Genomic DNA, 14,698 nt, shown 5'->3' with positions numbered 1-14,698 from the left:
TGATCTACTGCCAAGCAATTCACGCAGTATTTGTGCTGACGGACAGTATCTAAGCGTTCCGACATGTTCATATCCAGGAACTTGTGGCATCGACGCAACGCATGAGGACGCTGGCAGAGAGGGCATAGAAACTGTCGTTTATATGGAGCTGGATTGGAATGACTGCGTTTATTGTTGTTGGAAACGTGTTTGGGCATGGTTGCTAAGGACAAGGTAAGGACAGAACAACATAGGACGGAAAGAAATAAAAAGAAATTCGGAACTTAGTTATCGGAAAGGACAACAAGTTTTGTAATTGGACGAGTGATAACGCCTTTCTGAGTCACAAGATCTGCGACACGAACATGGCCATCAGAGCCGCGATACGTCTTGGAAACCCTACCCAGACGCCATGAATTTGGCGGAAGATTCTCATCATATATGGCGACCAGTGTGTTCTCTTCAATATCTTTCTCAGGAGTCTGCCACTTGTGGCGCTTTTGAAGCTCACGGAGATACTCTGTTTTCCACCGAGCACAGAAACTCTGATGGATCGCTTTCAAACGTTTCCAACGATTTATCAAGGAAATTGGACTCTCATCAATATTTGGATCAATAGGAGCTAAAATGGGAGTCCCGATGAGGAAATGACCTGGCGTCAACGCAGCAAAATCAGTTGGATCGCTGGAAATAGGAGACAATGGACGAGAGTTTAAACAGGACTCAATTCTGGAGAGAAGTGTCGAAAACTCTTCAAACGTGAACTTGTAGGAGCCGGCGAACTTTCGGAAATGGGTTTTGAAACTCTTAACCCCAGCTTCCCAGAGGCCACCCATATGAGGTGCTCCGGGTGGAATGAAGTGCCAACTCAGATTTTGGACGGAAAAAATTTCTATTAGCGCTGTGCGAGAGGCTTGGATAAATTCTCTCGCCAGTATTTTGGACGCCCCCACGAAGGTCGTACCGTTATCTGAATACAGATGTGCTGGACATCCGCGCCGTGAAACAAATCTATGGAAAGCCGCCAAGAACGTGGGAGTGGAAAGATCGGATGTTGCCTCCAGATGAATCGCTTTGGTCGAGAAACAAACGAAAACGCACGCATACCCTTTCGTGATCCGACATGCGCGACCGCAATAGCTCTTGATCTCAAAAGGGCCAGCGAAATCGAGGCCCGTGCGAGCGAAAGGACGAGAAATTTCAGTGCGCTCAGGAGGGAGCGCAGCCATGATCTGTCTTTGACATCGTTTCTTATACAGAAGACAAGTGCGACACTTATTGATCGTTGTTTTAATCAGGTTCTTGACTTTAGGAATCCAATACTGGGATCGTATTAATCGAAGAACAAGCTGATTTCCACCATGAATAGTGATATTGTGAATGAATTGAACGTAGAAACGAGCTAGCTTGCAATTGTATGGAAGAATGATTGGACGCTTCTCATCATCAGGAATGCCAGGAGCCGATTCTAAACGTCCGCATGAACGGATAATCCCCTTAGAGTCAAGGTACGGATTCAAGCATAGAAGGGAACTGGACGTAGAAATCGGTTTCCTGAGCGATAGGGATCTGTACTCCTCTGGAAAACTGAACTTTTGATACCATCGGATAAGAATATTCCGACCTCCAATGATATCGGAATTACAGAGTGGTTGTGCACCAGGAGAACGGTAACGAGGATGGAAACGATGAAGGAAACGATACACATATGAAAAAACTCGCAATGCTCGTTGATATGATGAAATCTTCCCCACAATATCGTCCGTCGCCTTAAAATAGGAAAAATGAACACGAACGGGTTTTCGTTCGACGCTGGTTACGGACAGTTCTTCAGTAGAAAAGTCTGGCCACTGATCTGGAGACTCTCGTAACCAAACCGGTCCGTGCCACCAGAGATCATTATCAATGATATCGGATGGGAAGAGACCGCGGCTTGCTAAGTCTGCTGGGTTGGATTCGGAAGGAACATGATGGAACTTAGAAGGATCCACCACTTGAACAACATTGGAAACACGATTGGCTACGAACGTTAACCAATGGCATGGCGGTTTGGAAAGCCAGGAGAGAACGATTGTCGAGTCTGTCCAGCAGAACAAGGAATAGTTAGGAAGATCGAGAGTCGGAAGTAACGTATCAATCATCTCTGCTAAGAGGACAGCCCCACAAAGCTCTAGACGTGGAATGGATAACGTTTTGACTGGAGCAACTCTTGTTTTGGAATACACCAGGTGTGTGGATACGGAGGTACCTCGAGCTATTCGCACATATATAGCGGCCGCGTATGCCTTTTCAGAGGCATCGCAAAACCCATGAAATTGAACTTCAGCGGAAGGAACATAATGGAGCCATCTTGGAATTCGAACTTGATCAAGATTCGAGTAGTCGGATTGAAATATCTTCCACTGGGACAATGTGGCCGGACTGATAACTTCGTCCCAATCCGTACCATCGGACCATATTCTCTGCATTATAATTTTTGCCACAACGATGCATGGGGAAAGCCAGCCTGCAGGATCGAACAGTCTGGAGATCTGAGAAAGAACTTCCCTCTTGGTATAGGAACATGAAGACGGAAAAGGCGTTGTGACAAAGAAAAATGAATCTGAACGAGCGTTCCAACGAATTCCTAGCGTTTTCGCTGTGCTACTATCGTCGAAGTTTAGGAAATCTTCACACAACAAATGGTCATTTGGAAGACCCGCTAGAATATCCTTTGTGTTCGCTGTCCATTTTCGAAGGGAGAAACCAGCCGATGCCAGAGCGGATTTAAGCTCGTTTCTGGATTGAACTGCTTCGGAAATTGAATGTGCACCAGAAAGTACGTCATCCACGTACATATAATTACGGATAATCGAGCTTGCCTTCGGATGGCTAACTTGGACATCATCAGCTAGTTGAAGAAGTGTGCGAATAGCCAAGTACGGAGCACAATTGACACCAAATGTGACAGTTTGTAGCTCGAAATCTTGGATGCTTTCACCTGGGTGGTTGCGGAATACAATTCTTTGGAACGGAGTATGATCGGAATGGACGAGAATTTGGCGGTACATTTTTTGGATGTCAGCATTGAACACGTAGCGGAATAAGCGCCATTTGAGAATTAGCGTGGTCAAATCATTCTGCAACACTGGACCTGTATGCAAAATGTCGTTAAGACTTTGACCATTGGATGAAGCAGAAGACGCATTGAATACCACACGAACCTTTGTGGTAGAACTCTCCGGTTTAATAACGGAATGATGAGGCATATAGTAGTGGAGGGTATCGCTATTGGAACTCGGAGCCTGAACCGGAATCATATGGTTCAGCTGTATGTACTCTTTAACAACCTGATCATACTCTATCTTGAAATTTGGATTTCGGAGTAGGTGGCTCTCGTTGCGAAGGAATTGAGAGACGGAGCTTGGACGGGAGTGTCCTAGGAGTTTACTATTCGGAAAACCTTCCTTAAAGGGAAGACGAACGACATACCTGCCATCCTTATTCCTCGCGGTAGTTGAAGCAAATAATTCTTCACAGAATTTATCGGAATTAGAAACAAATTTCTTTCTGGGGCAATTCTCTACCTCCCAGAAACGGCAAATATCCTTATCAAGAGAAATCTCACAGAAGTTAGAGACGACAGTGGAAGTAGTCGGACTCGAAATAGGAATTGGACCAGTGAGAATCCATCCGAAGATGGTCTCTTGGCCCATTAAGGAATCGCACACATTGTGCATAACCCCTGATCTCATTATTTCCGGAATAAAATCACCTCCAATTAGCAGATCAATAATGGAACTCTTATAGAAATGTGGATCTGCTAGCTTGATGTTGGGAAGACGAGCGAATAAGGACGTCGGCAGAGTCTGTGATGGTAGATCTCCCGACAAATGGGGAAGTACAAACGCCTGCACGGAAACTTGCATGGAATTGTCAAATCTGGAGCATAAAAGAACACTGCAAAGTTTTCGAACGGAAGCTGCAGTGGTATTATTGAGGCCGGAAATCTGAACGTTCGTTCGTTCATAGGGAAGCTTTAATTTGTTGAAGAATTTCTCGGATACAAATGTTCCTTGGGAACCGGAATCAAGAAGAACCCGTGCTTGATATGAAACTCCTAAGTGCATGACATTTACAAGCGCGGTCCCCAATAATACTCCCCTAGAACTCGTCGTGAAGCAGGATTGGATAACTCCGTTCCCAGAACTAGTGGACTGTACGGAATTAGGAGTGAATGGAACAGAGCTGGCGTTCAGATTGGCGCTACTATTTGAGTTGGAAGAAGGGTTGGATGGTCGTGAATGCACTGAACTATCGTGAAGCATTGTGTTGTGTCTCTTTTGGCACTCGAAACAATTGTTTTTGCTAGTGCAATTCCGGACATGATGTGTTTTGGAGAAACAATTCAGGCATAACCCCTGCTTTTTCACCTCGGACATACGATTTTTAATGTCCATTGCTATGAATCGAGGACACTTCCGAAGAATATGCAAAGAATTGGTGCACAATAGACACTTCGGAGCAGAAACCTTAGTCTGGAAAGAACTGAATTTCGAACCTTTCGGATTTGGTTTGGAATTGGATTTACCTTTGTTGTCCTCAGATTTTGAATTGTTTCGCATTTCTGAAACGGACTCAAGGGTACGATACCGATTTGTGAGGAAGGAATCAAGGTCTTCCCACCTAGGAAGTGATGTTTTGTCTGTCAGACCTTGCTCCCACAACGTCAGAGTTGAGTCTGGAAGGCGATTGGAACAAAGGAAGACGAAAACTGGATCCCAACTTGTGACGTCGATATCGTATAATGCCAGCGCAGATATACAGGAATTAATATCGCGTTGAAGGTCCTTTAGCGCAGAAGCAGATTCAGATTTAATGAAAGGAAGATTGAAAAGAACCTTCAGTTGACCATTTACCAGAATTCGTTTATTTTCGAACCTCGAACACAAGTTCTGCCAAGCCAATTGGAATCCCTGGTTAGTCAATGGAGACCTTTGGACTATATCACGTGCTTCACCTTTGGTCTTCTGAGACAAGTGGAATAAACGCTCAACTGGACTGAGCCTGGAATTTTTGATGTACACAGCCGTGAACATGTCTCGGAATGTTGGCCATGACATATAATCGCCATCAAAGATTTCCGTGTCGCACGGAGGAAGGTGGAACGAATGACTAGAGCTTTGCTCTGCACGGTTGTCTGAAATGGGACTGCCGCCGGTTGACGCTGGAGAAGCAACCGGATCTTTTGAAACAGGTGGAGGCTGAAAACTTTCCAAAAGTTCTGTCAACCGCGCTAAACACGTACAATAAGTCACATATGTGCTATTGTACTTAGCCTGGAATGTGTCTCGATTTGAAGCTACATCCTCACCACCCTCTTCCTCATCACCTTCTTCATTAGCTTGCTCAATCATGAAAAGATCAAAGGAAGACTTTGCCTTTTCCCACAAGCCCGTGCACTCGGAAATATGGACCTTGACTAACTGAGCGGAAGTCGCCGGGATAGTTCCATCGCCGATACCAGCATTGAATGCAACCAGCTGGTCAGCATTACGAATGAAAGCGTCTAACGACATTGTTGGAAGGAGTTATGAAGAGGAACTTACGAAAATTGGAACTTTTCTTAAGTCGAAACTCAGTAGAAACAGCGAAATTGTTGGAATTCTCGAGAATATTGGGAAAAAAAGTACGAAAATGAACGGAAATTCGGAAAATCGAGTGGTTTGATGATGTTTTCTTATAGAAAATACGACCTCTAGCGGCTAAATTCACAAGTATACAACAGAACAGGAAAAATAATTCACCGAAGTGTGAAATTTACAGAAAAAAATTCAAAAACAAGACGTATTTTGGAATTTTGAAGCAAAAATCAGTTTTTCCAGGTCTTTTCAGCAGTTAAAAGCGACCTCTAGCGGCGATATGGAGCACTACGTATCTGAGACAGCAAATAAGCCCAGCAGGATTGAAGAAATGTTCAAAAATTATTACAATTCACGAAAAATCTAGAAAAAACAGCAAAAAATGGGAATTTTGGAGATATTTCCTTATTTACAGGGCGACACCTAGTGGCGATTATGGACACTTCAGATGACGACAAGTGGTGGGAGAATACTCTGGTGTAAACGGACCCGTAATAATGGCGGAAACCCAGAAAAAATCGGAAAAAATTGATAAAAAGTAAGATTTTTCGGCTATTTTTATATATAAATAGCGCCCTCTAGCGGCCAAATGATGAATTACTAGTCTGCAAGACTAAATTATTCCAACACTTCACGGCTATATATATGTTAATATAGAATAATATATAGGTGTCACAAACAGGTTGTAGTGCGACCATATAAACAGACCGACTGTAGGGTGTGCGTTTATTAAAGAGCGCAACGAAGAGAATATTTCAATCACTGTTGAGTGAAAATAATGAATAGACACTGTGGTGGCTGAGTGGACGAACAACTCAACAGCGGCCAACAAGGAATGATAATAGTATGTGTGCTTATGTGTGGATGAATAGTTAGCGTGCTGACGAGAATATCCAGTAGTGGGAATCTCTCTAACAACAACAACTACAGTGATAGAATAAAACGGAGATGGATAATATGCATAAACACACAACAAGTAGAAATGGTTTAGCGGCAAAATAGAAAAATAGAAATATGAAGAACAAACACACTGTCGCGAATTGGAAATAAATAAATATTTGAATATTATTTAAATTAATGGAAATTTAAACGGGAAAATAATTGAAATTATATTAATGGAAGGAAAAATATTTTTCAACTAAATTCGATTAAAAATATTTAAAGGAAAATTTAAATATTTTATGATGATTTGGAAGTAATTTTAACTTTAAACTTTGGAGTTAAAAAATCGGAACACTGTGCGTTGATAGAAACAAAAAAAGGAAAATATCAATTTGCTGACGGCAAAACGCACTTTGAGTTAATCACTTGGATATTGAATCGCACTATTGAATTTCACTTTTGGATGATTAAAGCACAAACTTACCTTGATTTTGATGGAAAAAATGGATAAGGAGGATAGTATGGATGATTGGCAATTTTGGCACGGCAGTTAAATCCGGTTCGAATGGACCAAATGTTTTTACCAAATATGGGTATTTCTGTGGAGTAGAAATCTGGTTATACTGCTGTTTTGGACAGAAAACTATTCCGTGGAATTCGAAATATTTTACTCTCGTTTTGCAGATGTGGATAAGGAAAAAGGAAAGGAAATAAAACGAGCGTATTAGTTTTGTTTGAAAGAACAATTCTGGTTCTTTATTTAGAATTCAAATTTGAAGATTTGAATAGCGCTTACCAAATTCAAACAGTTGTGGTTGACGTTAAGGTAACAAGTGATTTTATTTGGAACAAAGGAAAATCGAAAAACCACAGAGAGGACACAAACGGACATATTGAGTGATTGAGCGCTACAGCACAAGCACAACTTACGAGTGCGCGCGAAACTTAACTTTTGAATTAGGGTGACCAGATCATCAAACTTTCGCATGAACACTGTCAATGCGTTGAATTTTAATTTTTTTTGTAGAGTTTAGCTTGGTTTTGAATTTACAGCTTTATTCTGTCGTTAAATATTCTTATTTAAAATTTTTTTTTTTTTTTTGTTTTTGGTTATTAAAAGTTATTGAAATAAACATTCAAAAATGAAAGAATTTACTCTTCTTAAATTATTTTCTGGGTATGAAAAATCACACAAATAAAAAGAATGTTGCGGTGTTTGGCTCTTACCCACTGCGATTCCAATATCAACAATTTTTTATGACATTGAAGTGGTATTTACATTTGTTGTGGTTGCAGGAGGCATCACATTTCCTAATATGCGTTTTTTTGACATTTTTACTGCTATCGGAATTTTCTGCTTTTTAAAACACTGCCAAGTAGGAAAACCCTTTAATAAGAAGTTTTAGATTTGCCAATTCAACAAAGAATAACACATTCGAATTAAATTACTTCTTCAGCACAGTCCTATTGCATGTGTTTTGTAGGCATATTGAATACATGTGTTTTAAACAATTCATTACCCTTTACAACAAAATTGCCTTGCTGTAATTTCAAATAACAGACGCCACTGAACTCGTATTCTAAAAACACAACTACAAGTAAACAGTAACGGTCAACTGTAAGGACAGAAACTGCTGACAAATAGAAATTCAACACGAGAGGTTACTTACTGAAAAATTCCCGTAAGCAGGTAGAAGAAAAGAATTACGCGGCAACGAAATGACCTGTGTGAAGAGGACACGAAGACTGAGCAACAAAGAGAAGTGGTAAGAGTTTTGTTTATAAATATTAAAGAGAATCGATAACTAAAGTTGTTTATTATTTATCGAAATCATTTCATGGGAAAGAGCAGGGATGCCAAGTTAGCGGTTTTCCCGCTACTTGTGATTTTTGACGCATAAAAACCACTGTTTATTGTTGTCACTTTTAAAGCAAACAAAAAAGAAAAAGGGACCAAGTCCTATATAAGGTTGGACAAAAAGTTGCTACAAGGTTACAAAAGGAAACACCAATTTGCCAGTAAACTTATTAGAGAAAATGTGTAGTACATTATAGGGAATATTACCTCTTTGTTCAACAACTCTTGTCTCTAGGCTACAAACAATTCAAAGCTGCAAAAACAAGATAATAAGAAAGATTCCGTGAGAAATAGTTGAAATTAAATTCGTTTCCGAGAACAAACTTCCAAGTTTCACGATGAAACAAAATATTTTTCATACAATAGATAACGCATATAAGCAAATTCTATATAAGAAAAAACAGACACCATGTCATTTTCTACATCAAATTTATTTTATTTAAGAAACATTTTTTTAAGGAATAAACGCATTTTAGAAAAATCTTTAAAACAAATCTGAAAATCATTTTTAGAAAAATTTTATATAAGATAATTTACAACACTTAAATTGGTGAGCAATGTTCGCAAAACACATGCCTGCATGTGTGTAACAATAAAAATCAAAGTTCTAAAATTATGTATTTCCCAGCCGCCAAAAAAACTATATGTCCTCATTCACTGACCTTTTGCGCTGGCGCATAATAAGAAGTTTATGACCCCCATACACACATCTATCGATATGCCCAGTAAGAGACCACTTGAATGAAGGGACGAGCATCCATGCAATATTTTCTATTGCATGTGTGAATAGATAAGAACTAAGTAAAGATTAGTTTAAGTAGTTCTGACATAAAAATATTTATGAATAAAACTAGATTTGAGTCAACAACCCAATCGAGCGGTTGTGTTCTATTTCTCACAGTAGACGAAGAAAAATTTTCAATTTGAAGACTTCCTTCTTACCATTTTTTTAAATGAGAATTTGCGACAAATCTAATATGCTTTCGAACACAAGCTATTGGTCGTAGACACATGTTTGTACTACATGGTTAAACTTATATAATATGCATTCATATAAGAACAAGTAAAAAAGCAGCTTAGTTCGTCCGGACGAACTTTGGAAGGAAGGAATTTCCAAAATCTAAAAAGCAAACTGTTGAAAAATGATGCTATAATTAGGGCTATACGAAAACATGGACCTCTACAGTCAATTATCTGCCAGAAAAGTGGTGCCTACTTCGAACTCCAAACACCAAGTTTGAGATCATTTTCCTGACAAATCTGGTTAAAATAATCAAAAAGCCAAATATGGGGAGGGTGTGTGGGGGATATACGAAAAAGTTGACCCTGCCAGAGAAGGCAGCGCATAAATACATACTTCATTTCGTCCGGAGGCTAGAGTGATTTCCACCGGCGGACAGACATCCTTAAAACGACATTGAATTTAATACTGATAAAGAATATTGCTCTGTTCCAGACCTGCAAAAATTTACTGTTTCTGCATATTTTCCGATATCATGAAGTAAAATTCGGTTATTTCTCGACAATTTTAAACTTCAAGTATAGTCATCTACTAAATCCTCTTACATGCCAAATTTGAAACAATTTCGTAGTAAATGTGACTTGGATTATCAAAATACCGAATATCGGGGGGAATCGTTATATGCTCGCTATAGTTTTCCTAAATATTTAATGTTCCGCCACCGAAGTTAGAGCCCACTATGACCTACAAATTTTTAATTCCAACCATCCTTGATGCAACACAAATTGTTCTACCAAATTTTGAAGCTCTACATCAAATAATGTGGGCTGTATCGTGGTTTCAAAAGAAAATCGGCTCAGAATTTTAAGCTGATTATGAATATATATACTATATGGGATCTACGACGAATATTTAGGGAAGTTACAAACGGAATGACAAAGTTAATACATCCACCTTTTCAAAGTTTGTCCGACTTCTGCCAATTTTTTGTATGTATTTATTGTTTTGAGAAATAAAAACATAATATTTTTAAAATCAATGATTGGAATACGCGTACATTGCGAGACACACATTAAAGCTATTTGCCAGTTATGCCATGGAATTGAAAGAAAGAAATGTTTAGATCATATTTTTGAAGGAAAATCTAGGCATTTCATTCATTTTTCCCGCTGTTTAATTGATTTTAAAAATTAGGAAAAATATTGACGAAATGAAAACAACTTGTTGCATGGAAATTTAACAGGAAGCGGGCAAAGTCTCGTTGCTGTAATTCTGTAAATTTACGAAGCTGTTCTACCTCCTTATTGTTCCACATGTGGAGGGTATAAAGCCATTACCGTGTTATCGTAGTAAAAAGTTTTACATTCTTGCAGTTCTGGACCAGACCATAACATGTACATTTCGAGGTGTTACAAACGGAATGGTAAAATTATTATACCCTCTATACTATGGTGTGGGCTCATTCCACACGGAACTTGCGAAACTGCAACGAAATACTTTTTCTAGGAATTCTACATTCCGCTATCCTAAACAAATTGTTGTTGTTTTCAGTTTAAAGCAATGATCATCTATCTACAGAACAACAGCAACAACTTACACACACAAACACAAAATCAAACTACATTACCACTACCACAAACAAACTTCAAAAAACAACGGTAATTTACTAAAACAAAAAAGAAAAATAGTACTTACCAATTATAAGATAAATCACAAATTATTAAATCAATACATTTTTTTTAATTATAAAATCTAAATTTCTTTGCACGTTTTGACACAAAAAATTAAATCCGAAATAAGAAAACTTTTCGCACAGCCTACTGCACTCACCAATAACCGCTCTGCTCGACGAGGAGTTGTAGAATAGAGATAAGTAGATCGATTTGCGAGTATTCCACTTGTCGTTGACAAGAAATGGAAATAATATAGCGCACTTTTACACGAGGGAGACAATTGTTGCATGGGAATGAAAAACGAGTTGTCAGTATTGGGGATTTTTATTTAGAATTGAGGAAAACTTTTCGATGTAAATTGCGGAGGAGCTTATTAGAGATATTATCAGTTATGTAATAAAAAGTTTTACATTCTCGTAGTTCTAACAGACCACTTGATCTAATTCTACCATGCGGACCCGATATCATAAAGAAAAATCGGTTATCGTCGTTAAAAGCCTTACGTTCATACAAATGTTTTTCACAATATTAGTCTGTTCCAGAACTGCAAGAATGTAAAACTTTTTACTGCGATAACCCATTTTTTATGATATCAAAAAATATTGCAAAACTATTTTTTAATTATTTTTTTTGGCGTTCATCGGAAAAAAATGGGGCAACACTGCTACCAAAAAATAAACAATAGCGAAGTTGTTTATGTGTTAAACGTCGTGACCATATACAGTTTGTCAAATAATTCTTTGCAAAATTAAAAAAAAAATTTTCATATATAAAGTAAAAATTTATTAAGAAAACTAATTTTTTTACATTTTTTTCTTTTACTATATATTAGATTTAATAGTAAATATTGATATTAATGAAAAAAATTATACGTTTCTACATTAAATAAAAAAATAAAATACAAAAACAAAATAAAAGCATATATTTCCTTGTCAATAAATTCTTTGCAAAACGAAAACTCATTGTAGAATTACAACAGAAACTTTAAAAATTTTTTACTATGAAGGTTAATATTTGGTATGGTGTCCATTAGCATCCATGACTGCCTTTAGCCGACGCGGCATTGACTGTATTAGTCCATTTATATTGTAATATTCAGGAATTTTCTGCCATTCTTCTTGTATTGCTTTGACTAAAGCGTTTTTATTGGTAGGACCGCGTTTTGCAACCTTTTTCTTCAATAAGGCCCACAAATTTTCTATGGGATTTAAGTCTGGACATTGGGGAGGAGCGTCAATAACTTTGCTGCAATTATAAAGCAACCAGGTCCTGCAAAGTAACGATTTGTGTTTGGGGTCGTTGTCCTGATACAACTTATACTTAAGTTTATTTTGAGGATTTGAGGATCAACAAACCCGAAACTTTTGGCACTCCTGGATAATTCCTTTTCATTCAGAATGTCCAAATAACATTCTTTCGTCATAGTTTCGTTAAAAATACGCAGCTCCCCAACGCCCTTTGAAGAAATACAACCCACACCATTACAGAGATCTTGCCAAACTTAACTGTTGGTATTATATTTTTTTGTTGAAGTGCAGAGTTTGGCTTTCTCCATACTTTACTGGGTCCGTCATGATGATATAACATGAATTTTGTCTCATCGCAAAAAATTACGTCGTTCCAGTACTCCTCAGCATTTGTAACATTATTAATAGAAAATGTAAGCTGCTTCTCAATGTTAACAGCAGAAAGCAATGGCTTCTTTCTGGCTACATGAGACGAGTACTTGTGGATTTTTAAGACTTTTCTAACAGTCTCGTGGCTCACTTCCTTATGACACTCATTTTTTATGTCCAATGCCAACTGCCTCAGACTTGTTTGCGGATTTTCTTCTATTTTTTTTTAAATTTTGGACTGATCGCGACTGTTGATTCTTTGGTGGTCTTCCCTTAGAATTGTTAAGGTGCAGACGATTTTCTTTTTCTGCACGATTAATTATATTATATATGGTCCTCAATTTAATATTTAACATTTCCGCCAATTCTTTTGCCGTTTTTCCCTTATAATAGTTGTAATAACCTAACTGAATTACATTATCATCAACTCGTTTTCCAGGCATGGTTAAAATCACAGTTTCTGTTTAAACGTGCACATGTCCAAATAATAAAACGTATTAAAATATTAGTGGAGAGCAAATTAAAGAAGCAGACCAATTTTTTTTTTTCGAAAATGATGTACCGTTATTTATTTTTGTTTTCCTTTTCGACCTATGTTTACATTTTGCAAAGATTTAATTGACAAGAGAATATTTTTTATTTATTTATTTATTTATTTATTTATTTATTTATTTATTCAAGATTTCGTAACACAGAAGCCTTTTTAGGCCAAAAATAGCATTACAATGTAATATTACCAAATAGAAAAAATCTTAATTATACAAATACAAATATTTATTTTATCACACATTACTATAAAATACTTTATCTTACTCTATCTTTTTTGTTTAAATTAGAGTTTAAATTTGAATTTGTTGGCTCCCCAGCCGCAAATACTTAAAGATTAAATACAGAATTATAGAATAGGCGAATAAATCGAAGAAACATCAAGTGAAAAATGGAAAATTGTAAGGCAAAGGTAAGATTATGCAAAGTTACAATTCAGTAGTAGTTAAATGGTTACATAACTTTAAACGAATCACATTATTAGAATGCGAAAAAATGCGCAGGTCAACAGGTAGGAAGTTCCAGCATCTTGCAACGCGAATTATAAAAGACTTCTCAAATTGAGAGTTAAAAATCCTTGGTAAAACAATCTGGGTATTTCTAGTGGAACGGGTAAATTTAAACATATCGCACAGAGGCAAGGGTATACCAGTTTTAATAATTTTGTAAAAAAAAGCAAATTGCGAAGGTCAATATATCGTTCGAAAGGCAATCCCAGAAACTGCTTAACAAATGGGGAAACATGATCACGCCGGCGAATATTATAGACATATCGGATAATAGAGTTAACAATGCATTTCAATTTAAGAACATTGTAATAGACAGTTCCAGATATGACTTCTATGGCGTATGAAACCAACGGCATTAATAGCGCATAAGCAATTCTGAACTTAATCCATTTTGGAAAAATGTTTTGTTTTTGTTATTTTTTGGTTTGCTTTATATAGTAATTTACATGTTTTTTTTATTAATGTCAATAGTAACTGTCACCTTTAATATAAAATAAAAGAAAAAGTGTAATAAAGTTCGTTTTTGTTTATACATTTTCAATTTAAATATCAAAATTACGACTTTTTGCATTTAGCAAAGAATTGTTTGGCAAACTGTATCTTCTTTTGTGAGAGAGTTTCTTGGTTGTTCGTTTGATTGTTTTGTGAATTTAAAGTCAATGTTGTTCTTCTACCAATATTATAAATTGCAGACACCTTCTACTCTTTTGGATCTTTTTAAGTTTTCTAGATCTGTTAGGAACCCGCAAATCATTAAAACACGTCTGACTCCTCTGTTGGAAAAATCCTTCTACGTAAAAATTGCTCACATCTTCAATAATCTGCCACATAATCTTAAGACATTTTTATTATTATTATTTGCTCATTATTTGCTCATTTCAATCATAATATTGTTTAAGAATGTTCATGGTTTTCAAATTTTAGCTGATTCCATGTTTTAGATTGGGCGAGGTAACTGTATTAATTGAAAATTAACAATTAAAAAAGTTAAATAGTATCAGCCTTGAGTTATGAATCATAACGTATGATTACAGGGTGAGATAAAAAATTACA

At 37.1% G+C, this 14,698-nt stretch overlaps 1 protein-coding gene across 2 annotated transcripts in view; it reads right to left on the bottom strand.

Moving 5' to 3' along the window:
* LOC105261763 (uncharacterized) overlaps window positions 1-11,096 on the bottom strand; it is a 31,110-nt gene extending 20,014 nt beyond the window's left edge. The window contains exon 1 of one of the 2 annotated variants that reach the window (XM_059121756.1): window positions 10,997-11,096. The gene's annotated coding sequence lies outside the window, so the exon portion shown is untranslated. The remainder of the gene's footprint in view (window positions 1-10,996) is intronic. The other variant, XM_059121755.1, reaches the window with a different exon arrangement.
* Between the last annotated feature and the right edge of the window lie 3,602 nt (window positions 11,097-14,698).

Source organism: Musca domestica, unplaced genomic scaffold, assembly GCF_030504385.1.
Source record: "Musca domestica strain aabys unplaced genomic scaffold, Musca_domestica.polishedcontigs.V.1.1 2, whole genome shotgun sequence".
Classification (NCBI taxonomy): Eukaryota; Metazoa; Arthropoda; class Insecta; order Diptera; family Muscidae; genus Musca; species Musca domestica.
The sequence above is the reverse complement of the archived record's forward strand: the minus strand, read 5'-3'. Positions and strand labels throughout refer to the sequence as shown.